This window comes from Oryzias latipes, chromosome 1, assembly GCF_002234675.1.
Source record: "Oryzias latipes chromosome 1, ASM223467v1".
NCBI lineage: Eukaryota > Metazoa > Chordata > Actinopteri > Beloniformes > Adrianichthyidae > Oryzias > Oryzias latipes.
Genome location: NC_019859.2, coordinates 23,191,392 through 23,217,980, shown reverse-complemented (window position 1 = coordinate 23,217,980; position 26,589 = coordinate 23,191,392). Strand labels below are relative to the sequence as shown.

General features: G+C 42.4%; 1 protein-coding gene across 2 annotated transcripts in view; it reads left to right on the top strand.

Moving 5' to 3' along the window:
* Positions 1 to 17,353: 17,353 nt before the first annotated feature.
* LOC101154758 (protein ELFN1) overlaps positions 17,354 to 26,589 on the top strand; it is a 153,088-nt gene continuing 143,852 nt past the window's right edge. For both annotated transcript variants that reach the window (XM_004066082.4, XM_011477880.3), the window contains exon 1: positions 17,354 to 17,799. The gene's annotated coding sequence lies outside the window, so the exon portion shown is untranslated. The remainder of the gene's footprint in view (positions 17,800 to 26,589) is intronic.

Genomic DNA, 26,589 nt, shown 5'->3' with positions numbered 1-26,589 from the left:
TAATCATGTTGTTGTAAAACTATTAACTCAACATTTTTCAAATCACAATGCTGTCTACTACTTTTACTTAAGAAAGAACACACAAAAAATCACATTCACTAATCATGTGAAAATGTAGGCTGTCCCAATTGGTGATATGTAAACACCATTTTGGGTTTTCTGTTACGAAAAGGATACTTTTTCCCTCTCTGTGGTGTGTCAGGATCTTCATCGTCACTGGAAGAAGAGGGCGATGACTCTTCTTTCTCTGTGTCAGGCGTTTTGTCAATCTCTGCTGGAGCATCTGTTGTCAGTTCTGGCTCATCCTCGTCCTTCTGCTCTGTCTGTGATGCCTCACTGTTGTCTGGTTCAGAGTCTCCTGCTTCTGTTCTTCGCTGGTACTCCCCTCGATCTTCCCATCTCGGTTTTAGTCCAACCATTGATGTCCACTGTTCCTCATCATCAGACACAGATTCCTCTTCTTTTTGTTTCCGGAGACTAATTTTTCTCTTCCGTCCAGATTTAGTTGGCTCAGGTTCACTAGTTAGTGGGAGAAAGTCACACGGCAGCAGAAGATTCCGGTGAATGATTTTAACACGGCCCTTTCCAGTCTCTGGCTTCACTTCATAAACTGGGCTTTCAGGGTGTTTTCTCTGTGTTACAACATAAACCTTGTCTTCCCAATATGACCTCAATTTACCCGGTCCTCCCCTCTCAGTGAAATTCCGGACTAGTACTCTACAGCCAGGATTCAACTCTCCACCACATACTTTTTTATCGTAGTGGATTTTTCCTCTGACTCCTTCTTTGATGGCTGTTTTTGAAGCTAGTTGGTATGCTTCTGTCATTCTTGTTCTCCATTTCTCTGCATAGTCTTCATGTGATGGGCTTTGGTCTTTAACCGTGAGGCCAAACATGAGATCTATAGGGAGTCTAGGTTGGCGACCAAACAGAAGGAAATACGGTGCATAGCCCGTAGCTTCACTGCGTGTGCAGTTGTACGCATGAACTACCTTTGCAAGGGAAGCTTTCCAGTCTGTTTTAGCATGTTCTGGCAAATTCCTGAGCATTGCCAAGAGTGTTCTGTTGAATCTTTCTACTTGCCCATTTCCCTGTGGATGATACGGTGTTGTGTGAGATCCAGAAACCTCACTGTACTCCTGAAGTTTAGCGAACAGTTTGTTCTCAAACTCCCTCCCCTGGTCATGGTGAAGCTTGGTGGGGAATCCGAATCTCAACACGAAGTCTCCAAAAATCTTTTCTGCTGCGGTTTTGGCAGCTTTGTTTCGACACGGGTAAGCCTGAGCAAATCTGGTAAAGTGATCCATCACTACAAGAATATATTCAAATCCTCCTTTACACTTTTCCAGATGCAGAAAATCAATAGAGACCAGCTCAAAGGGGTATGTTGTGACAATATTCGTGAGAGGAGCTTTGACAGGCTTGTTAGGGCGTTTGTTTTTCAAGCACCTGCACACACGCATGACATAATGTTCCACATCCTCCTGCATGTGTGGCCAATAGAAGCGCTCTCGAATAAGGTGCAAAACTCTCTCCACCCCAAGATGACCCATTTCTTCGTGTAGTTCTTTATAAACCAGTTGTTGAAATCTGGTAGGAAGAATCAGCTGTGAGCGGGAAGCTGTTTTGCGACACAGTAGTCCATCGTCATCGAGGTATAGTCTTTGTTTTTGTCTCATTAGAGCACTTGTGTTTCTGTGGCCTAGTTGTTTTTTTTTGGGCCACTTCCCTGACAACACATATTTCAGCACCTCACCTATCACTGGGTCATCCCTCTGTGCTTCCTTCAATGTGGTTTTTGAGATTTTGGGCCTTCTAACTTTATCATTTCCCTCAGCAACCAGCTCATTGATCGTCATTGGGCAAAGCCAGGGTCCTGTTTCTTGGTTTCTAATAGTGATAGCCTGTGTAACACTATTTATGATCTCATGTTGCACTTTTTGAGTACATGTTTGCATGTACTGCTCCATGTTTAATGGCATGCGTGACAACCCATCTGCGTCACTGTTACTCTTACCAGGGCGATATTTTATGGAGAATTGAAAATCTGCCAATTCTGTGACCCACCTATGAGTAGTGGCATTAAGCTTGGCTGTGGTGAGCACATAAGTGAGAGGGTTGTTGTCGGTGTAGACTGTAAAAGGTGGGGAGTAATACAGATAGTCCCGAAATCTCTCACATACGGCCCACTTCAACGCCAAGAACTCCAACTTGCCTGAGTGAAGATGGTAGTTTCTCTCTGGTGCAGTCAAAGTCCTGGATCCATAAGCAATCACCACCAACTTTTCATCCTGCTTCTGATAAAGCACAGCTCCCAGCCCCTGCTGTGAAGCATCACAGTGCAGAATGAATGGCAGTTCAAAATCAGGATAACCTAACACAGGGGGTTGAGAAAGTAGATTCAATAGCTGACAAAGCACTTGCTGATGTTCAACCGACCACGTAATAGGGGAAGATGATGGCAGCTGTTCTCCTTTCTTCTCTTTTCTTCTTCTTTGTTTTGTCTGTTTTGTTGTCATCGTTTTCTCTACGCAAAGAAGGTCATAAAGTGGTTTTGCTATCTGCGAGAAATTTGGTATGTAACTGCGATAGTAGGAAACGAATCCTAACAGCTTCCTCAGCTCTCCAATATTGGTTGGAACCTTGTCCTTCAAAGCCTGCACTGGAGCAATGTCTGCAGGATCCATTGTGTAGCCATCTTTTGTTACAAGTCTTCCCAGGAATCTGACCTGATTTCGAAATATTTCACATTTCTTAGGTGACAATTTTACTCCATGGTTTTGATAACGACGTAACACACACCTAAGATGGTTAAGATGATCTTCAAATGTCTTAGAGTGGACTAGGTTGTCGTCCAGATATGGTAAGCAAATATCATCTCGCAGACCTCTCAAACATTCTTCCATTGACCTTTGGAATTCCGCTGGAGCAGATGAAAGCCCAAATGGTATTCTCACCCACTCATATAAACCCCAAGGTGTGATGAAAGCGGTTAGATGACGACTTGATTCTTCTAGGAAACCCTGATGATAGGCTTTTCCCTGGTCGAGAACGGAGAACCAAGAACTTCCTATTAGACTGTTAAGCATGTCTTGGATGCGAGGTATCGGATGACGATCAGGAATGGATTTCCGATTTAGCTCCCTGTAGTCACAGCAGAGACGGAGACTTCCATCCTTCTTTCGTACGCACACAACAGGACTTGAGTATGGGGATTTAGATATTTTTATCCACCCTCTGTTGAGCAGATCCTCTAAGTATTCTTTCACCTCTCTGTGAAGTGGTTTCGGTACAGACACATATGTTCGTGCCACTGGGGTTGGATCACTTAGGCGAATTTTTAGCTGTAATGAGGGGATTGTTCCAACATCATGCTCATCTCGTGCAACAGCCCTGTTTTCTTCACGTAGTAGCTGTTTTACCTGCTCTATTTGCGTAGGAGATAAATGACTTTAAGGAACTGGAGGATCCCACTGGTCATCAGTATCCATGTTTGCTCTGTTTTCACTTTCATTCTTCCTATTTTCAGTTCCAAGGAGAGTGGTTTCTTCAACAGCCGTCCTGTTTTTCTCAAATGGATGTATCTGTTTTGGTTCAGTCTGAGCTGGGTAGATCCGTTTCACCGTCTCAGTTTGACCAAGAGTGACTTTTGGGGGAAGTTTAATGTCATGGGCTGTCCGGTTGGTGACTGGAATGGTGAGGAAGGAGCATGACCCTCTCCGTAGACTCACAACACCCTGTTCTACTGTCAAACCCTCAGGAAGCGGTGGATGAGTGCTTGGCTCAAAAAGAACATCCTCCTGGTTTGGGAGTAACCCTGCTCTAGCTCTACACTTCACCCCTTTTGTCTGACCAGCTGGAATATGGATGTAACTTTTGCCAACTGTAACCATGCCATTGCCCACATTGTCGTCCCCTCTTCTCATCATTTTAAGAAATACTTCTGTTTTCCTACAATCAAAGGAAAATGCTGCACTAACAGCTTCAGTGACTGTCTGGGGCAAGTTTATGCCTTTTTCCAGGAATTGTTCGATCACATTAAACCCTATGATTGGCTCATCTCCAACTCCCTCTTCACTAGTTACCAAGACTGGAACTAAGAGTTCTAACTGTGGAAGATTCTCTGATGGCAGTCTAAACTTAACTTCAACCCAGCCACTAAATGGAATTTTGGTCTTATTCACTGCTCTTCCCTCCAGTGTATTTGCTCCAATAATTTCAGTGAGACTTCTTACTACTGCCTGTGGAAGATTTTCTTGTCTCCATATTTCACTTATGAGACACACTTGTGATCCCGTGTCCCACAAAGCTTTTGTTTCAACTTCATCCAAGAAGCAGGTGATTAGATGTTTCTTCCCAATGAGGTTGACAAGTTTTATCTTTTGCATTGGGGAGAGAAGGTTGACATGAAGCTCTTCTTGTTTAGCTTCATTCGTCACTTTACCCAACTTCATTTCTAGGTGCTGGATACTGTCCCTGATTAACTGGTAGCAATCCAGAGGGTCTTTGCTCTGATCACCCTTTTCTGCAGGTAACTCTAAGATTGGAGTGACAGTGCTGACAGACATTTTTATTTCTCCGGCAGGATCTGAGGAGATCTTCTTGTTTCTACATCCCCTGGATGTGTGACCATTTTGTCCACATTTGAAGCAATGATCACACTGCCCTCCTCTATTAAGATCTTGGCAGGTTTTACAACCACGTTTTCTTGTCATTCTTTGTTGGAAGAAAGTTCTGTGTGGTTCATTGATACGAGTTTTAAGTTCTTCAATTTCTCCTCTTAATTCCTTGATTACAGAAATCAGTTCACCTTCTGCCTGCGACACTGCAGGTTGCGTTACTTTAGGTTTTGTGGAGGTAGGAATCGGTCTCTCTTGTCCACCCATGGCATCCATTACAGCGGTTTTAAATGGTTGTGCTTCTGCTCTCAGCTCTCTTACTTTAGGCTCCTTGCTGTTTCTTTTAAATTTCTGTTGTCTTTCCCACTCAATACTGGCAGCTTCATTTGTTTTTGCAATCAAAACATCATCAGTTACTTTGGGGTCATCTAGACAACTTTTGAGCTGATACTTTACATTATCGCGGATCAGTCCAGTCCACACAGCCCTGAGAAATTTCCTTTGAACAAGATCAAAACTGTAATGCTCGTCTGCACCAGGTTCTTTGGAGGATGCAAGCAGTCGCTCTTTTAGCTCTATTGCTCTAAAGATGAAATTTTGTGGTGACTCATTACTATCCTGTGTGATGTTTATCAAGCGATGGTACAAATCGACAGAACTGTCCTCTTTGTAATGACCTTTTAGAATTGTCCGTAGTTGTTGTAGAGTTAGATCTGTTTTGATTTCTAACATGTCTCTGAGGCTTAGGCCTGGGCTGACAGCTCGTACCACAGCTTCGATGATCTCAGTCTCACTGTGTTTTTTTTTTAGTCCCATTTCTATCTGATGGATCAGATTAGAGTATGACAGTTTATCTTTCTGGCCTCTCTCTCCAATTTGTCCATTAATTTTGAATTCTCGCCTAATTGTTAGTTCAGGTGGGTGAGTAACAAAGGCGGTTGGAGGTTGGGGCAGAGAAGAACCAGCATTTTTAAAAACTCTTTGTGTCAGTTTGTTCATCTCCTCTTCAATCTTTCTTGAAGACTTTTGAAAACTTAAATGAAGTGCAGAATACTGCTCCTGCAGGTTAGCCAGTGCAGCTGCATCTTCAGTGTTTTCCTCCAATGCCTGTACATCATTATCGTCATTTTCTGTAGTTTCTTTTGTACTGTTAATTAGACGTTTCAAAAAGTCATGCACCACGAGGCAAGGCAAAAGTCCCCGTACGGGCCACCAAATTTTGTTGCACACTTTAAATGAGCAGCAGAACACTGAACATTTTGTGTGTTTATTTACGGGTTCTTTTCAGTACAGCAGCGTATGCCAGCTCATACAGGTGGGTGTTTTTCTAGGAAAACGAACTCTCAGCGCTTCTCCGGTCTCTTTTCCTCTTTCGTCTCTCTCATGCTGCTCTGCGCGCTCCAGCATGACGTCATCCTTGCTCGACAAGGCTTGTTCCACCGCTGGCCATTTACAGTACTACACGATTTATAATGAATCCACAACACTTGAAACAGTTTTAACATTAAACAATTATAAAATAATTAACAGGGGGGTGGCTTATTTTAACTGTCCCTACAAACAGCTCAGTTAGTTCTGTTGCTCGTTTCGGTGGGATTTGTGCCAGACCAGCTGAACCGCTAGAGCTAGTATCTTCATCAATGTCCTCTTCGGAGTTGACTTTTCTCACCAGCATGGCTTTCATAGGAGTTGGACCTGGGTTTTCCCTCCAGTCTTTCAGCAGATTAATGTGGTATGTTTTTTTTGGCTTTTTCTTTTCAGGGTGGTGAACTTCATAGGCCCTGCCATTTAGTCAACAACTTATGAGTTGAGGAAGATAGAAGAAGAAGATCCTTCTGCCCAGGTTGAAACTCACGGTTATGGGCCTGTTGGTCATACCAAGTGTTTTGTTTCCTTTGGGCCTCATGCAGGTTAACTTCTGCCTCCTCTTGATACCTATGTAGTCTTTCTCTCATCTCCAACACAAATTGTATTACCCCTTTGCCTGTAGGCATGGTAGACGGAGCCTCCCAACTCTTCTGGAGCAGATCCAATGGTCCTTGGACATCCCACCCGTACAGGAGCTCAAAAGGGGAAAATCCTGTGGAGGCTTGGGGAACTTCTCTGTAGGCAAAAAGAATAAATTGCAACCAGAGATCCCAGTCTTTACCTGTGTCATCCACAAACTTCTGCAGCATCTTTTTGAGTGTCTAATTGAACCTCTCCACCAGACCATCCGTTTATGGGGTGATACAGTGTAGTTCGAATTGCAGAGATTCCAAGGTGTTTGTAGAAGAGCTGCATCAGCCAGGAAGTAAAGTTAGTCCCCTTGTCGGTCAAGATGTCATCTGGGATCCCCACTCTGGAAAACAGTTGAACCAAGGCACGGACAACAGTGGGGGCAGTGATAGTGCGCAGTGGGAAGGCTTCAGGAAATCTGGTAGCATAGTCACAGACAAAAAGGATATATTACTTTTAATAAGCGGGTCTACAATGTACATGGCAATTCTTCAGAATGGAGTGGATATAACAGGAAGTGGTTGGAGTAAGACTCTGTCTGATTTTCGGGTTGGACATGTTTTCTGACAGGTAGGACATGCAGCACAATACTTCTGTATATCTGTATACATAGAAGGCCAGTAGAAACGAGATGCTGCTCTAAGGTATGTTTTATGTCGACCTAAATGTCCTGCCCATGGAACGTTGTGAGCGAGTTGCATAACAAGTGCCCTACAAATAACCGGTACAACAAGACGCCTTTGTTCACCCACAGCCATATCTAGCACATTGTTGTCAATAATAAACTGTGATTTCTCCCCAAAGAGTTTGTCATTACTTTGTGCGACTTTAGCAAACAGATGTTTCAAATCTTTATCCTCCTTTTGTAAATCAGAAATATTCCCATGTTTCATCCCCGCAAAATCTGTTGGCTCTGGGATGATTAAGTTTAGTATTTTCTCAAAACGTTTTTGGGAGATTTCTTTAGCCTAATTTTACCACCCTCAAAAAGGCTGTCATCAAAATCAGGCAAATGTCGCACATTTGCTTTTGCTTGGGCTCGAGTTAGTACAGCACCAGAAATTTTCACATCAACTTCATCATGGGTTTTCGTAACGTTCAGTGGCTCAATTGTTTTTTTCAGCAAGTCCATGAGCACAGGTAAATCACATCCGAGAACTACATCTACAGGTAAATTGTCTACCACAGCAAACGTTAATAGATAGGCCTGATCATCAATATGTACGGTTAATTCAGCTTTGGGATAAAGATGCTTATCCCCATGAACACAAAGAATTTCTGCTTTCCGGCTATAATCCAGAGTCCCCGCTGGCACCAAACTGCGCTTTATCAATGAGATGAAGCTTCCAGTGTCCAACATAGCAGTGACCAGTGTCCATTAACAGTCTCATTAATATATTGCTGACCTTTAAAGTCTTTATCATCAGTGTGCTCACTCTTAGGTTAAGGTGGATAACATGCACCAGTGACCTTAGATTTTCGAATGGGGCATACTGAAGTTTTATGTCCTGGTTGCTGACAATAGAAGAAAAAAATGTCCTTACCAGATGAGCGTTAGCCTGCTGCCTTATTGGTGGTACCTGGAGCATTCTCCCTCCTCAAACCTCTTTGCTGAAACAGCAGGGCTGGTTGATATGTTACACCCATGAAGCGTGGAGTTCGCCCTCCACTCCTGGCATTGAGATACTGGACAGCCAACTCCACTGCTGCGATCCCCTCTGCTGGCTCATGCTCCTTCACTCAGGTCCTGACATCGGCAGGTAACCTGCAGTAGTTGCTCCAAGATAATGGCCTCCGCGATCTCTTCCTTGGTGTGCCGCTTCGGCTGGATCCAACGGCGATAGAGAGACTTCAGGCGATGGTGGGTTTCTGTTGGGTTTTCTGCATGCGGCGCAGATGTTCAGCGAAACTGCTGCCTATAAGTCTCTGGTGAAATGTCAAATTTAGCCAACAACAAAGTCTCAAGTCTTTGTAGCAGTGGGCTCGGTCTTCATCCATTGCTGTGTGGGCTTCCAGAGTTTTACCAGACAGCAGTGGAACCAAATGACATGCCCACTCTTTTTTCGTCCATTTCCATGTTTTAGCGATAAGTTCAAAGCGCGTCAGATAGTTTTCAGTGTCTTCACCAGTCTGGTAAGGGGGAATTTTCGGATCAGAAAAAAGACCCCATGGAGGTGCAGTACTGTCATCTGAGCCAGATGATGAGGTCTCAGTGTCCGGCAAATGACGGGATGCTGGAGTAAGTAGAGTATACCTTGGGCTGCTTGCTGTTGATGTACTGGAGGTTCGTGGTGCTTTGCTCTTTGATTTGCACGGAGCTTTGGTATGCGGTTGCTGCCCTTGACTTTGGAGGGATCCGCTCAGGTGGTGAAGTGAAGCCACAAGGTCTTCCTCTCTCTATTGCTGAGCAGTCAAGAAATCCGTCATAATGGTCAGCATGTCACTCCCTGAAGTACCAGAGGGACCCGACCATTATTGCATGCCATTTTGTTGATTGTAAGGCTGGGGGTGTGGGGGGATGTAAGCTACCAGGATAGCATGTAAACAGATGGGCGACAAGAAGCGGGGCAGGCTTGCTCTGCGCCAATTATCCCATTCCACAACTCAAAGGCAAAGTTCTAATGAACTATTGCCGCTCTGCAGAAACTACAATGGGGCAAAAAAGTCAACCATGAATTGTGCAAATTCTCCCATTTAAAAAGATTAGAGAGGCATGTATTTGACCAAATACTTGTTTTCCACCATAATTTACAAACAAATCTTTAAAAATCAGACAGTGTAATTTTTTGGATGCTTTTTTCCTAAATGTATTCTCTCATAGCTGAGCTTTACCTATGGTGAAAATTACAGGCTTATCTCATCTTTTTAAGGGGGCAACATGCACAATTGGTGGCTGTCTAAAGACTTTTTTGGCTCACTGTATGTCCTAGAAAATGACAGTTTTTTTATTTTGGCTAAAAACAACAAAATTATAAAAGACCACTGGGAATGCTTTTAAAATTGATCAAAAAATGATCATAATGAAATTTTAAATAAAAGCATCCTTCATTGCAAGCTCTCAGGTGGGTTTTAAGAAGTAAATCTGTGACTGCAATGATATCAGGCTGTCTGTGTTGTCCTAATATATTTTTACTCTCTGAATCGTATCAGCTCTAGTGCTTTTTGTGAAGAGATCCAAGGACTTGGAATTTGCATGTGGCACCTGTTCACATCTATCAACGATTCAATTCAATTTAGCTCAGTCCTGCCAAATAAAATTTCAGGGCATGAAGATAATAAACAAGTTAAAATCCAATACAATTTAATTCAAACAGTCTAATTCGGTCCAATAAAGTCCAATTAACTGGAACGTAATTCAGTCAGATTCAGTTTAATTGTAGTGGCATGATAGCAATTTGTGAAAAATTAAACACTCACAAACAAAAACAAAAAGAGAAAACAAATCATTCTACAATGAAAGTACAGTTCCTTAAGAGCACAAAAGGAAGACACTGGAGAAGAGAAAGTGTTTTTTACTGAATAAAAAAGACCAGAAAGACTGACTCTGAAGATCACACACTTCTGGAGATGACAGTTTCATTCAAACTGAAAAACAACTGTGGGAATACATTAAGATGCAGATACAGAATGAAGTTAACTTGTTAACTTACACATATAGGGAATGGTCATCCATCCGTCCATCCATCCGTCCGTCCGTCTGTCCGTCCGTCCGTCCGTCCATCCATCCATCCATCCATCCATCCATCCATCCATCCACCCATCCATCCTCAGAACCCACGGTTTCCATCCAGGGGTCAACCAGTGCTGGAGCAAAGCCAGTCACTGTTGGGTGAAGGCGAAGTACACACAGAACAGTTCCCCATGAAGGGAATTTCTGCTCCAGTAAAGAATTTTAAAAATGGTGTAAAAACCTCAGCAGCTAAAGAACACAATTTACAGGGATTGGGAATTATTGGCAATTGTTTATTTGAATTAATTCTGGCTCGGGCCCCGCAACAGACTGGCGACCTGTTCAGGGTGTACCCCACCTTCGCCCAGCAGTGGATGAGTTAGCTCCAGCAGCCCGTGACCCCGAAAGGGATCGGCGGGTACTGTAGATGGATGGATGGATAACTCTGACTTGTAAGTCAGAACTCAAGCAGAAGTTTGTCATTTATGATTATTAGTTGCCTTGTCCAGTCACAGGATTGGCGACAAACAAAGTAGAAGAAGAGGATGCAGGGGTACACCTTTTTCCACAAGACATTTCAGTTCAATATAGCAGACACTTAGATGCACACCTTGACATGTATAAATGAACTGAAAACCAAATTGTGTGATAACAAGTCTGCCTCAAACACAAATATTTTTTATGTTTAACCTCCTAAGACCAAGGCTTTTGTTTGGAGTGTTCTTTTGTTACTTAGAAAGGTTGAAGTGTAATGTCATGTGTAATACATGCACACATGGTCTCTGGAGGATAAAATGTTGCTCCAGATTTCAAAATGAACTGGTGACCACAGCATCTTTATCAGAAGCTTTATTTGAAAAATGATCTTCTATCTGCTGTTTGGCCTTGTGCTATCTTAGATGACCCCACCCTTACATTGACTTGTTCTCCCTACCATGACAAAGGTGGATAAAGGTGGAAAGATTTCATGTAATCCATGGACACCAGTGAATATCACAAATCATTGAAGAAAAAAGGTTCAGCGCACTGTCTAGTGCAGGGATCGGCAACCCAAAATGTTGTAAGAGCCAAATTGGACGAAAAAAACAAAAAACAAATATGTCTGAAGCCGCAAAATATTAAAAGCCCTATTTAAGCCTTATAATGAAGGCAACACATGCAATATGTAGCTATATTAGCTATATTAGCTTACTATCAAAATGACTAAGTTGTTACAAATACATAATGAGCATTATTAACTATCAAATTTTTATTTGCCCTTCAGTGCATTCTGCGGAGAACGACGCGTCACGTGACTGCTCTCTTGTGCAAGTTTAGCTTCATTATAATATCAATGAATTATGTTTCATTGCTTTGATAAAATTAAAGAAATGGAATAAAGAAATCCGATTTTTGATGTCATTTTTATTTTGAGGATTCGAAAAAAAACAATAAAATGGAACGTGCGTGCCCCATGACAGTCAGCCTGGGCTCGAATGACAGAACAGCTTCAAGCATTTGCGGCACCTGGAGACTTTCATTCAGCTCGTTTAGGTGGCTTGTCACAGTCATATTCACCATAAAGTGCAGCTTTTCGAGCCACAGTATCTTCCAGTTGCGGGTAGTTCAGGTCTTTGCTTTTCAGGAATTTTTCACGTGTTCTAAACAGACGACAAAGTGACGCAAAAAGTCACCCCTGGACAGCTTTGTTGTGTAGCAGGAGATCAATGCACGGAACTGACGGTGATTCAATTTACATCAGCCACCTGCCTAGCGTTCCGCTAAAAGTATAAAAAAAAAATTAAAAAAAAGAAGCCCTGCTGGTAGAAACGTGTGTCGCAGGCTATGACGCAAATTTTCGTTGACAGAAGTGTTGAAATTGTAGTGGCGGTCATGTGCATTTTAGGTCTGTTAGCAGCAGGGGATTGTGGGATGTGGGATGACGATCTTATTAGGGCTCAGTATGAGCGTTTCTGTTTGCCCAAGTTTCTTTTCATATGGCAGTTTTGTTGTTCCTCCTTAGTTTATTCTTCCTGTTATGTTGGTTTTTTATGTTGCACCATGAGTGTAGAAAGGAGAGAGGTTGATCACCACTGTGCAATGTTCAATGTGGTGTGTGATCAAAATAAATGGGCTTGATAGGCCGGAAAGAGGCTGCGCTGTCAGTTTCCTTTTTGCCTCCACTTCTCTGAGACTGGTCGGAGTCGTGTGCTGTATGGGACACGGACAATTCTCTAGCGCAGCCAATTGTTTGACAGTTCAATATTTTTGACAGCTAGGCTTCCGTATCGTCCGCTGCAAGTGACGTACTTGCCGGGCGCTACAATATTTATTCTACACATTCTTACAGCTTTGGTAAACGTTAAGAATGATTGTGTCTTGTTTTTCCTCCTACAGAAACCATATTAAAACAAAAAATATATTTCTTTCCTCCATCTTTTTACATTTTCAAACATTTTTAGAAAATGCTCCAGGGAGCTACTAGGGCAGCGCTAAAGAGCCGTGGGTTGCCGACCCCCGGTCTAGTGGGTCTAGATGACCCAACTCCCAATGTTAAAGTGCCTAGGATCGAAGGGTTACATAGAGCTGTGGTAAAAAGTTAATTTCCCCTATGTGGAATCAATAATGTTCTATTCTATTCTATTCTATTCTATTCTATTCTATTCTATTCTATTCTATTCTATTCTATTCTATTCTATTCTACAGAGGTTTCAAAATGTGAAAAAATGAGAATAAACTAAAATCTGGTAAAGAGCAGGCTACTGAAGAGAAAGAAGAAATTCATGTTTTTACAACAGCAAAACTAGAAGCAATCCCTAAAAATGAAAATACCAGTGTTCTGTAAATTCTATCATTAATAATCACAGAGTTTTATACTGATTCATCCGGAACTTCCTACAAATATACAACTGTTTCCTGGCACTCCTGCCTGTTTTTGTAAAAGTAGTTCAAGTGGCTCCACTTTCTCACACTTTTCCATATGGTAACAATAGATAAGTTCAAACGTCCATTCCCATAGAAATTCCTTGCAGAAATAATATCAACAACAGCCACAGCCTGCACCACCAAGATTAAATAACCAAACTCTGTACATCCTCTGAAGGGCTGTTCTGTCCTTAAATTACACCAAACCTTTTATTTTTTGTGTAAGATTTTTCAATACTTCCTACATAAATCACCTCTTGTGTTTTTTGCTTTGGTATTTCTGGTATAATAATGAATTCTGGTGCATTCTACAGCTTTGGTCCTGCATATTTCAGTTCCTGGCAGCACTGACCATTCTCCGTTAGCTTTTGATAAATCAATTTTCCCTAAGATTGATGCTGCTGAATCCTCCAGACTATTAACTGGACGTGTGGGTTTGTTGAACCTGGGCCTCCTGCTTTGTCAGGTTGTGGTTGTGTGGTTTGATTTCATAAACAACAGCTGCTGCTGCTGCTTTCATACACACTGAACCTTGTCAGCTAAAGTGTTTGAAAAAAACTGTCACATAAGAATACTGCCACTTGTAAAACCTTCCTGTTTTAGCGCATCTCGTTCTCAAATTCCTACATTACTTAACTTTTTTGTTTTGCTCTGACGGCATGTCTTTCTTAGCACTAAATAAGGACATACAGTAGGGTAAATGGCATTTATTTTATAGCGCTTTTCCACCTTGTTTTACGGCTCAATGCGTTTTACAGTCACAGTCTCATTCACCAGTGCACACACACATAATATATAACTATAACCACCTGGAGCAATGTGGGGGTTTTGCCCAAGGACACTTCGACATGTGGCCAGGCAGCAATAGAACATGCGATCTTCCAATCAAGCATTGATCATTCTACTCATGCACTGCACTGGATTTTGTAACTTGAAAAGAATCTTTCGAATCAGAACCAGATTATAAAAACTATGCAAAACTATATAATGAATTAACTCAGTAGGGGTGGGATTATATAAGCTCACTTCTTCCCACTTCTTTTCAAGCAATAAATCAAGCTCTACATGACTTTAGTTAATAATCACTATATTTAATTAAGCAAACGATTTAAGTGTCTTTTTTGTTTGTTTTATTTTCTGTTTTTTTAATCTATGCATTTAATAATTTCTGTAATGAGTTTGATAAATCTGTGTACATTGTGTACAGTCTTTATTGCTTTGACTGCAATGCTTGAAATAAATCGATAAAGTAAATCAATCAATCAAAAAAAATCAACACAATCGCACAGACCTATGGCATTAATTCAATTCAATTCAATTCAATTTTATTTGTATAGCCCAAAATCACAACAACAGTCGTCTCGATGGGCTTCGAAGTAAAACATGAAATCAAAAGGATCACGAATACAAAGAGTTCAATAGATCATTAAAAGATTAAAATCATTCTTTTCACACACAAGTTTGTGATTATCATTCAGTATGGCCTCAAACTCTTTGAGGCCAGAGAGTGGGGGGCAAGAATCTGGATTCCCCCCAAAAACCTGAGTACGGACAACTTGACTGCTAAGAAATGGTTCAGGTGTAAAGCCCAGCCATATGTTAAATGCGGATGGGGGGAGGGGCTGCACCTGAGCCAAGTCTGAACAGGTTCCAGACGGTGAAAAGCTACATATTTTTTCATTACTCATGTGTCAAACTCAGCTCTTTACATCTGAGATGTGTGTTTTTTAAACTTTACACCAAAATGACCTCAAACGACCTCCTAGATTTTTGGATTTGGTGGCTTTTCCTTCTTCAATGCAGAAGTGTCAGTGATTTAGGATGTGGTAGTTGTAGCAGCAGGTGAATTATTTATATATTTAGAGGAAATGGTAATGATTGAAAAAAGATAGGACTTTGCAACTTGACGGTGAAGTATGACGCTGACTGTCAAAAAGGAGGGGTTTTATGTTTTTACCACAATGACAGTAGGGGAGGGGTGTTCTTACAGTTCAATACATGATGTATCAGAAAAGTGCGATTCTGGGTTTACATACATTTATTTGCCATTCATTAAAGAACATAAGTTTTTGAACCCTCTTGCTGGAAAGACTTAGTACCCTGTGGCTTGATACTTATTAGCAGCACAGAGGCCAGACATTTCTTGCAGTTGCTGACCAGGTTTCTGCACATTGGAACAAATTTGACCCTCTCTTCTTTGCTAATGACTTTTAACTCATTAAGATATTGTGGCTGTTGCCTGGCAACTCTGAGCTTCAGCTATCTCCATCCGTTTTCTATAGGATTGAGGTGCAGAGACTGGCTGGGCCACTCAGTGACCCTGATGTGCTTTTTCTTCAGTCATTCCCTGGTTGCCTTGGCTGAATGTTTAGGGTCAATATCCTGCTGGGACATCCATCCATGACCCATTTTAAGACTCCTGGGGGAGGGAAGGAGGTTTTCACTCAGGATTTAATGTTACATGGCTCCGTCCATCCCCCCATTCACATGGGGTAGTAGCCCTGTGCACAAAAATACCCTAAAAAACATAATGTTTCTAATAATAATAATGGATTAGATTTATCTGCGCTTTTTCTTGGTGCTTAAAGAGCTCACAATTTGCCCATTATCATTCACTCCTCATTCATACTTGGTGATGGTAACTACTAATGTAGCCTCAGCTGCCCTGGGGGCAGACTGGCAGAGGCGTGGCTGCCAGTTTGCGCCCACAGCCCCTCTGACCAACATCGGCACATTCATACACATTCGCACACCAGTGGAGCCGCACTGGAGGCAGGGAGGGTGAAGTGTCTTGTCCCAGGACACAACGACAGCTGGCTGGGTGGAGCGGGGATCGAACCACCATCCCTTCGGTCATTGGACAACCTGCCTCCACTGCCACTACCTCCATGCTTAATAGTCGGGATGGTGTTCATGGACAGACTTTCTCTTCCTCCAAAGACAAAGCGTTGTGTTGATGTCAAAGAGCTCAATTTGGGTTTCATCTGACCACAACAACTTCTCTTAATCACGCTCTAAATTATGAAGCTGTTTGTTGACAAACTTCAGGTGCCTTCTCATGTGCCTTCTTCAACAGGACTACTTTGCGAGCATTGCAAGATGTTCAACTTTTACGGCGTAAAATATTACCAATAGTTTTCCTCATGACTGTGTTCCAGCTGCTTTAAGATCATCCTCTAACTCCTGCTGTGTTATTTTAGTCCGATTTTTCACTGGTGTCATGATCATGGAAACCCCACCAGGTGAGATCTTGTTTGAAGCCCCAGGCATATGTGGATTGATGGTCATGTTGTAATTCTTGTTTTTTTTGGCACAAGTGCAACATTTGCCACCTTGACCTCCAGCTTCTTGCCGATGGATTTGTAGTCAGTTCTGGTCTTGTGCAGGTCTACAATTTTCTCCCTAAAATCCACAGAAAGCTCTTAAGTCTTTCCAATGTTGAAGAGTTTGGAGTCTGACTGATTGACTGATTCTGCCGACAGGTGTCTTTTCTGATCTAATTAGTTTAAACAGGTGTTTTCAACTCAGGTGACAGGTTGATTGGGAGAGTGTAACTGCTCTATGTGAACCAGAACTCTTAATGGTTACCAGGGGATCAAATACTTATTTTGTTAAATGAAATGGAAATTAATTTATATAACTCTTTTAACATTATTTCTTGATTTTCTACTATTTATTAAGTCTGTCATTAAGATGACAGGCTGTCAATTGTTTTTTTAAGTGGGCAAAACTACAAAATCAGGAAGGGATCAAATGCTTATTTCTTCCACTGTGTGTCTGTGTGCGCGCGTGCTTGTGTGATTAAATAAGTTATTCTGGCCAGACTGCTCGTAGGTCATTGCATCGCTCCACAGCGCATCCAGGCAGACGGCCAATTTGAGACAGCGCTCGGGCCCCGTCTATCTTTTGGGGAGAAAAACGCATCAATGTGGCCTCCACCCATCACACAACAAGTATCTACATCTCTGCTGGACCCCAGTTCCCATGATTGCAGCTCCACTTGCATCTATTCGAGGCACTTTCGCCTAAAAAGTTCCTCGGATTGGCTTTGATTGGGCAATCTCCCACTTCACGTGCGAAAGCGCCATCTCCACGGCTGTGTGCGGCGCTTCGAGAGCCACGGAAGCCTTTCTGCGCTGAAAGAGCAGCTGACTGGAGCAGCAGGTCTGAGAGGGCGATAGAAGCGAATGGAATGACAACAGGGCGCAAATAGAAACTCCATTCCACCAAATGCATAACCTTCTGTTCCCGTGCGCGCGCACAGAAGAGAGTTAAACAGGAGAGAGCGCGCAGGAGAGCGAGTCCTGACGCAGTGTGAAACGCAGGAACTGAGTGGGGAGAGAGGAGGAGGAGAGAGGAAGCAGGCAGCGGTGAGCAGACAGCACATCACACCAGGCGCCGTTTTGAATTCCAAAAAATCCTGGGATCGGACGCTGCTCCACAGCCGCTGTGACCGCCGCGCGGATCCCGGTCACAGCTCCTGTCAGGGGCGACAGCAGAGCGCAGGGGCGCATCAGTAACGGACAGACTGAAACAGAAAAGAGGAGGCAGCGAGCGGACCGATGTGTGGAGGAGCACCGTCTTCTTCTATGCTGGCATCTGGATCAGGTAAAGTGAAGCCTTCAGACGAACATGAGCAGATGGCGCAAGGAGCTCCAGCTTTGCATCTTGTATTGCTTGGATTTATTAAAAAAAATAATATGCGAAGGCAACTTTGAGAAAAACATTTAAAACGAGCCTCCTGCAATTCTGAAATCAATCCATGCTTTTTTGTGATTTTTCGTCATAAATGTGCGCACCTCTACGTGTGTGTGAGCTGAATGAAACGAATTTTGGATTTCTAATAAGCTTGCTGGCCTTCTCTGCGTTTGCATTAATAATCACGCGCACATGAGAATCACAGGATCAGTCCCCGGTGAATTTGCGCGGTGCCTGATTGGATTCTTCCTTCCAGCTGCCTATAACTGTGCAGATTTGACCTGAGCTTCATCAGCCTTTGAAGATTTGTCTTCAGTGTGCCAGATTTTTTTGCAGATGTAACAGAGTAGTCCTTGTCCCGGGACAGGCGTCGGTCCCAGAGTCCTCATAACCCGGGTTTACGCATAAACGCGTTCAGCACCATGGACAGCGACAGCTCATTCCGGATTGGAGGCTCGTTTATCTCTCCCTCTGGTTTCACCCCTAATTACAACCATATCAAATCTTCTTTCATCTTCAAAGCATTCTTTTCTTGAATCCGAATAAACTTTATTGGAAAGGCTTGATAGCTCTAGGCCTGAAATTGCTTTAAAAGCACCAATGTGTCCTCTTAGGTCTCACCATAAAAAACTAAATAATGACCTGGTAAAATCAGATCCAGCTCCTAATTATTCCCCAGGTCTCTGCAAAGCTACTTCAGCAATAGAACACATTATTAATCTATCCCCCCCCCCCCCCCACGAAAAAGAACATGCAGCCTGGTGTAACAAAATAAAAATAAAAATCTCTTAAAGTGCTTTTTAACAGAAACGAACAAATTCGATGAGTTGAGACAAAGAAGGAACAACAATGCTTTGTTCAAGGCCACAAGGGGCTCAATAACTGCTTTAATGAGCAGCGAAATTAAGCAAATCATGGAGCGTGGCTTTCACAGTCACCAGACTTCAAAGAAATGTGACACCTAAAGGAGACATGTTGAGGCATTTCCTTGCCAAAAACATCAAAGGAGGGGGAAGATGCTATGGAAGACCCGCTGCTCATCTGTCTTGTCAGGTTTCACACTTGCAGAAGATAGAAGAAGCAGTAGTGGCTCTTGTGGGAGCTTGCGACGTCCCCGGACTTAAACCACATTTGCCACAACTTGTGTCCATGCAGCTAAACCGTCACACCCGTTAAAACCGTCTTGATGTGCGGCTCAAACGCAGAGGCCCAGCGGATGGATATGCGAGACGCAAAGTCTTGCAGTTACATTTTGACCCGCCCTATGATCTGTTGCAATGGATGTTGTTGCCATTTTGTCCCATAGGGCATGGACTACTAACAGAGTTTTTCCACTGACTGAATCCAATTGTTGGCTGAGTGCCGTGGAGAGCGGGAAAGAAGGGAAAAAAAGGGGGATAGAAAATGGAAAGAAAGGAAGAGAGGAGGAGAGCTGGGCCTCACTCTCAGGATGACAGACATGACGAGGTTACAGTATAACAGCCTTACTGATTCATTTTTGGGGAAATTTAGCTTTGGGGATTGAAAAATGGCAGTAATTTTGTGTCAAAGTGAAGTATTTAGATATCATGGGACATCTGTATCTTTGAGGGCAGTCTTACTCTCATCCTGCATTAGTACTGCAGTGTGTGCTGCACCAGTCCAAGGACTGCACTGTCACAAAGTGCCTATTTTTCACCAAAGGTCTGAGCGCCCCTCACATAGACGCAGAGAAAAGAAACTCTCAAACCTTATTATTCTCAAGCTTTTAACGCAATAAGGTGCTCCAACATCTCCTTTTCAGCAGTTAACCAGTAAAAGCTTTTTGTGCTGCAGCAGCAGAAGTGTCCATGTCTTTTGGTTACATCTGTAACGAGGCAGGTACAAACTTTACAAATCATTTGTAATAAGAAGTGGCAGCTTTTGAAGGAAGGAGTCGCCGGCATGTTGTAAATGGATAAAAAGTGACAGCGTTTGCATCCGGCCTGTCTTGTCAATGTGCTCAAGGTTTGCTCTTAACCTTCACCCGAGTTTGTGAAGGACTAGTTTTTTCTTCCTTGCCGTGCTGTATCATTTACTGAACCCCCAGGAGTGAAATATCCACCCACAGCTCAGTCTCTGTACCTACAGGCATCTCTGTGAGGATGGTTCTTTGGGAACTCTTGAGATGCGCTGGTGTGCAGGGGGAGTCCCTCAACACTCCCATCCATTTGCTGGATTTTTTTTTCCACCTCTCTGGTTGCCAGAGCCGTGTGTTATGTCGAACTGCTGCAATCAAAGGCTCAGAATTCATCAGTTGCTATTTGTCAAAGTCATTTCATTTGGACAGGAAGTTGTCTTCTGTGTTAGGAATGAGAGCATGCAATGTCTCTGTCATAATGTTGATCTTTGGGATGCCCTGCGGTGCCCCCTACGGGACATCTGCATAAATATGAACAGTTTCTGCATGTCTGGTAATTTTCTGCAAAAATGAGTCTTTCTCATTGTGTATTTTCTTCAGATTCTCCTTTTTTTCTCTTTAACTTTGATTTCAACATTTGGTTTAAAAAAAAAAGAAACAGGTTACATCAAATAGATAAGGCCCGTGATGGGGAAACAGTGCAGGCAGCAGAAATAACGATGGTGCTTTTTTATTTAGATTGAGACACTCGAACATCTCGAACATCTGAAAAATGTGTGAGTTTCTCCTGAAGGTCAATCAAAGGCAAATGTGAAGAGGACAAATGTGAAGCAGAAAAGAATGAGTTCCTTCTTTCTTCGCACTATAGTGCACTGAATGGCCTTTTTTTTCAAACTTATGTCATATTTAATGCACGCCGAAATAAGGCGGATTAAGCAAGTGAAAAGAGTCAGAGATAAGTTGGTCAGTTAGACTTTAAGAACTGCGATCAAAGTAACTCAAGAAGTTGTAAAGCGCTACATGTTAGCCGCGTTACATTGTGAGTTACAATACTTGTAACTGATAACGCTAACACATACATGAACTCCCCCTTTTTTGGTAACATGTTAAAAAACAGAGTCTGACACTGTTACACGTTAGCCGCGTCTAAAACCTGTAACTTCCAACCTTGTTTACAACACGTAAAAAAGCTGACTGACACCACTAAAACAAATGTTACTGGGACAGCATGACACCTCCTATATATATACCCAGGCTTTGTCCCACCAAAGTGGGGTAGCCTAGACAAGGCACCCATTCTTACCTCCCTCCTTCTCTTCCCCAAACCCTCCTCCTTCAGTGTGTGCGTATGTGCGTGTGTGTGTGTGTATGTGACTGGTCTAAGGCCTGGTCCAAGCCACACCACACTGCACCAGGGTCAGTTGCACAGCCCAGTGTGGGCACCTCCACAGCAGGGCCTCAGCCAAGGCTGGTTTCCCCTTGCCGCTTCATACCAAGACCAGACCTCTACCACACCCATCCATTCATTCATACACAAACTCCCTGTCCTGAGCAACCTCTCTCCCCTGTGCACCACAGTCATCCCTCTTGCATTTAGCGCTCTTCTTACACCCTCTGTCCATCCCATTCCCTCGTTAGTAACAGTAAAAAAAGAGTCTGACACAGCTACATGTTAGCGTTAAAATAATACTTGCAACTGCCAATCTTGTGTCCAACATGTAAGAAAAAACAAGAATAAACTAAAACAAACCACTAAAACATCTGTTACTGTGACTATGCGAACTCCCAGCCTTGTTAGTAGGATGTAAAAAATCTACAGACTGATTGCTACACGTTAGTCGTGTTAGTGTATTAACAATAAACTTAAACTTGTTTGCAACTTAAAAAAACAAGACCAACATTTTGACACAGCGCTGTAAACCTCTCAAAATTGCTTCAATATCAGTAAATAGTACCAGAATAATCCCATTCAGTGCTTCTGATTATAATATTTTTTTGAAAAAGAATTAAATCTTTTAAGTGTGCCACATAGCGCGGAATATATGGTATTACAGTTTTCCTTGGAGCGTTGACACGCGGGCCATAACACATGCCTGCAACATGGTGATTCCCTGGATGTTAACACGTGTGTAACCCTGAGAGTGTGCAGGCGAGGAATCGATTTTTTCTTTAACGTGTCCTGTATGTAACCTCCTCAAACATCTAGAGGGAAGTAGTGATGGGGGGGGGGGGGGGGGTGTCAACGTGACTCTTTCTTTACCTGTTTGACACATGACCTTCATTCAGAGCCGTAAAAGCTGAATCCCGCTCATGCTGAGTGCTGACACAAATCAGCGTTGCATATGTGAACATGACACATGCAACGGCAAAAGGGATGTGTGGAGATGCAGAGACAGGCATGCACGAGCCTACACACTTGATTCCAAGGCACACACTTTTCAACCCAGGACTCATGCACTCAAGCAAGCACATGGATTAATAATGAACCAGAGTCCCTGTAGGGGGCTAGTTAGCATTTCAGGAAGATTGCACAAACACTGGGGAACTGTAATTAGGAAGTTATTGTTACGAGTTGTAACCCACTTGCACACACCCCACCAAGCAAGCGCACACACACACATACACAATCACACAAAATGAAGGCATGAAATGAAGCTGTTTAGTACCCTTACTTTGTTTGTTACTTATGTATGTTACTTTACTTATGTATTACTTTACTTATGTATGTACCAATGCATGTTACCTTACTTATGTATGTTTAAACATACTTTTTCCACAATTAGTATATGGTAGCTTAGTAACTATTGTATTTACTGAAACTATTAAATAGTAAATATTTTGAAACAAATTTATGGTAATGCCAGCCATATTATGGTTTTATTGTGATCTAAAGGCATGATGGGAAAGAAACCGGATCAGCAATCATACTCTCCAGAAGAAACTTGTCAAAAACCTTTTTTCTTTTTTAAATGGAGGTCATCTAACTGCTTTAAGTACTCCATTCTTGGCCAATTTGTAAACACAGCAAGTTGTGAGGGTGCTGGAAAGGTGCCTGAAAACAGGAGTCACGCTGGGTCTCAGGCTTCCTGAAGACTCCCAGGAGCCAGTTTTATTAACCCGAGCATTTTGTTTTGAAGTGATGAGACAACCAAACGCTGACCTCGTGCCTTCTGTTCGTAGCGTAAATGATGAAGAAGCTGCTTAATGTCTGCTGACGCATATCTGCTCGTTGTACCGGAGTCTGAGCTAATCTTAACCTAAACTTCTAACAGAAGGTTTTATAGCCCCTCCTTTCCCTCCCTGTTTCCCTTCCCTGAAATGCTTCTTCTCCTCTATATTTATCTTCTCATCCTTCTCCATCTCTCTATTCCTGCAAGCTGCACACCCATTCATGCAGGTTGTGTGTGTGCGTTTTGAGTCAGCTGTTTTGTATGCCGGCTGCTGCTACACCACCCTTCTCTAGAAATCAAGACTTTGCTGTGGGGATGCTAAGGAAAGACGGGAAAAAGGGGATAAGGAAAGTGTGATGGGCAGATAGATAAGGTGAGAAGGCTGAGTTAAAAACAGAGAGACAAGGATGGAGATACAACAGACAGAAATTTAAAGACAGGGTAAAGGAGAAATGAAAGCTGGAGACGGCTTTCTCCATTCTGTTTCATTACGTCTGTCCTCCGTTCTGCAGACAGAACAGATTTGGTGTGAAGAGCGGTTTGGAGACACTGAGGCCTGACAGCAACTTAAAAACACCTCTGATTTTCTGTTCTGAGATGGCTAAGTGTAGAAATCTATCTGGCAGTGCCATTAAACTGGAGACTGTACTATTGAAATTGTATTACCTCCTCTGATTGAGCAGCACATCAGCTGTACCTCCATTTCATGACAAGGATCTGTTGTTCCAACCCTGAGATACCAGCAGCAGGAGAAAAAAACAGCAGACTGTTTTTCTTTTGATTGCTCTCTGTTCTCTCTCTTATCTTTCAGGCATCTCTCTGTCTGTCTCTTCATCGGTTTTCTTTTTCCTTCTCTGGTGACAAATTCCTCGAGGGTCTGGACGTCCTTTACGTCTCCTCCTTGTTGTCTGAAATATCTTGAGAACAGCTATGACGAAAGAGAGGAGAGGCACAGATCATTCTGTCTCTTAGTTAGGAGAGATGCTTCATATTTAGGGTCCGGGAAGATCTTCTCGGAGGGTGGCCTTCAAAAAAGGTTATTAGGTCACTTCATCTCGTTCGTGATGGGCATGGCTCTGTGATGATACAGGACACAGTGTGCAGATTTATGGTGGATCATTGAGGGAAAAATACAGAAACATATCCTCCTCCCTCTTTACTTGCAATAAAACAGAATTGTTGGAATGCACTTCCCAGCATCACTGCTTCATGACTCCATTCTGAGGCAATAAAAATGAGAATGAAGAAAATGTGACCTGAATGCAACCAAAAAGTGAAAGATCACAACAAATTAAGATCAGCAGAAACAGAAATACTGCTTTTTATTTATAAAAAGCTCCAGCATTAGCCATGCTTTTTGTAAAGCCGCTCTCAGGGCCGTTTGGTGTTACAGGGTTGCTGGAGCCTACTCAGCTACTGACGGGTGAAGTGGGGGGAAAAATCCAAGTCACAAGTTTCCTGCCTGATCGGGACAGAGAACACAATGGCAAAACCTTAGACAGTTTGTCTGTCCATCGCAGGGCAAAACAGGGTTGAGCAGCCACTCACACTCACAACTAGGACCCATTTATTCCCATTCTTTCGATTACTGTAACTCTCCAACTGTTGACGCAATTCCAGTGGATTGAAGGGGAGAAAAGCAGCTTTGTGCTGATATGTAACATTTTACAGAAGGAAAGTATTTACACAATCAGCATGAATCAGCTGATTCGGTCATGGAGAGCACCGGTTGATAAGCAGAGCCATGTGCAAAGCTGCTTTTCTCCACATCAGAATCTGCTGGATGACTTTGATTGCATGAACAGTCATAGCTACATGTTATGTCAAAAAAACGTGTGTTGTTTAGGCGTCGGCAGCGACATCCCCAGTGTTATAGGGTTTAACCTCTGAAGCATATTTTTGGACTGGAGGAGGAAACCAGAGCCCGAAAAAAATCACATATGCACAAGGAGACTATGCTAATTCCGTGTTGCAGTGATGTGCAGTCAGGAGAGGCAGGTGAGGCATCACATAAAAAATGCATAAATTAAATGAAACAAATAAACTTTTTCAAATAAAAAATCAAATGTAATTTTTTTTAGAAATGTCAATGTTTCTTTGGTAAAAGAAAGTATCAAATTTCTTGTTCAAATACATGAGAAAGCGGCAGGATAAGCTCCAGCAGCTCGTAGCTCCCTGGTGCCGCACACACTGACTGGAACTGCAGCTGATGCATGCGTTTTACTGTTTCGGTATTTACATTGTCATAAAAGATTATTTTTTTTAAATCACTTCACAATACTTTTTTTATTTCTTGCCAACTGGCTGATTACATTGGTGCCAGTTTGTGATCCATTTAGTCTTTTTTATCTGCTAAAAATGCCCATTAAAAATACACTAGGTGAGCCACGCAGTATGCTGACCTGATGGCAGAGGGCGAATGTGACGCAGTGGTAGTGCAGCCTCCAGTTATTCTTTCATATTGTTTAGCATCATTTTCTAAATGGAGGATTACTTGTCTAAACTGAGGAATTTGTGGAGACACGTCACTGGCAGTGATCCCCACTGAGACAGACAGACTTTAAAAACTGAAGAAAGAAAAGGAAAACTTCTACAAACAGGCCATCCATGGTTTCATCCAGAAGGAGTGGCACACAGACTTCCTATAAGTAAAAGTAGGTCAATAATAACAATTTGGGTGATTTAATTTCCAGGAATACAGTTTGTAAATGGAAGAAAAATGTTGAAATGAACTTTTAAACAACACACTTTAACTGTTGCCAATCAAATGGTTAATAAGCTACTCTGGAGGATTCATAGATTTGTAAATCTGACTGATGATGTCAGTGCCTCCGCTTCCATGTAGAAAGGTCTCAGATGGGATTTGAACCAGGGCCTTCTTGCTTTGAGGAAAAGGTTTTAATTGCTAAACCACCATGAAGACTGCTCCAACTCTAATGACTTTCAAATTTTGTACCCACTTTGGCTTTTCTGGCATTGACACATTGGCATATCTTGCGTTAAACTTTGTAGTTTCCAGATGTTGGATAGATATTAGCTTGAAAATTCACCTGGTGTAACAAAGAGGAATTCTTTTTAAAAATAAAAGTCTTTCTTGTTTTTATCTTTAAATGAAAATAGTTTTTAATTGAACTTTGGCGTGTGTTTGAAAATCTTTCAAGGCTGTCAATTCCTATTGAACAGTCTGACACCGTATTCTAACCAGAATGGCACTCATTTCATCAACCACTGCCAAAGACTGCAAATCCAAATGTAATTGAAATCATAAACCTTCAAAAGATTGAGATCCGGATTACCACAGATACCAAAAGGCTTAAATAAAAGTACATGGACTGAGCTGGATTCAGCAAAGTCACTGTGATGAAAAGTAAAGAGCAGCTTTTTTAGTTTCCAGGACTTTCTAGGACAGCATAACAAAAAGTTTGGCATGCCGGCTTTCTCTCTATTCTTTTGGCTTGAGCCACATCCCCAACAGCATGCTTAATGACCCTGACCAGAGCAAGCTCCATAAGTTCAGCTGGATGTGTGATGCGCTGCAAGCAGAAATGAAAGCCTCTCTTTAATCACAGACGAAAAAGTGGAGGAAAAACTCACATTCTCTGTTTCAAACTGCTTCACTTTGAGCTAAAAGTGACTGCAGCGCGAGCTGAG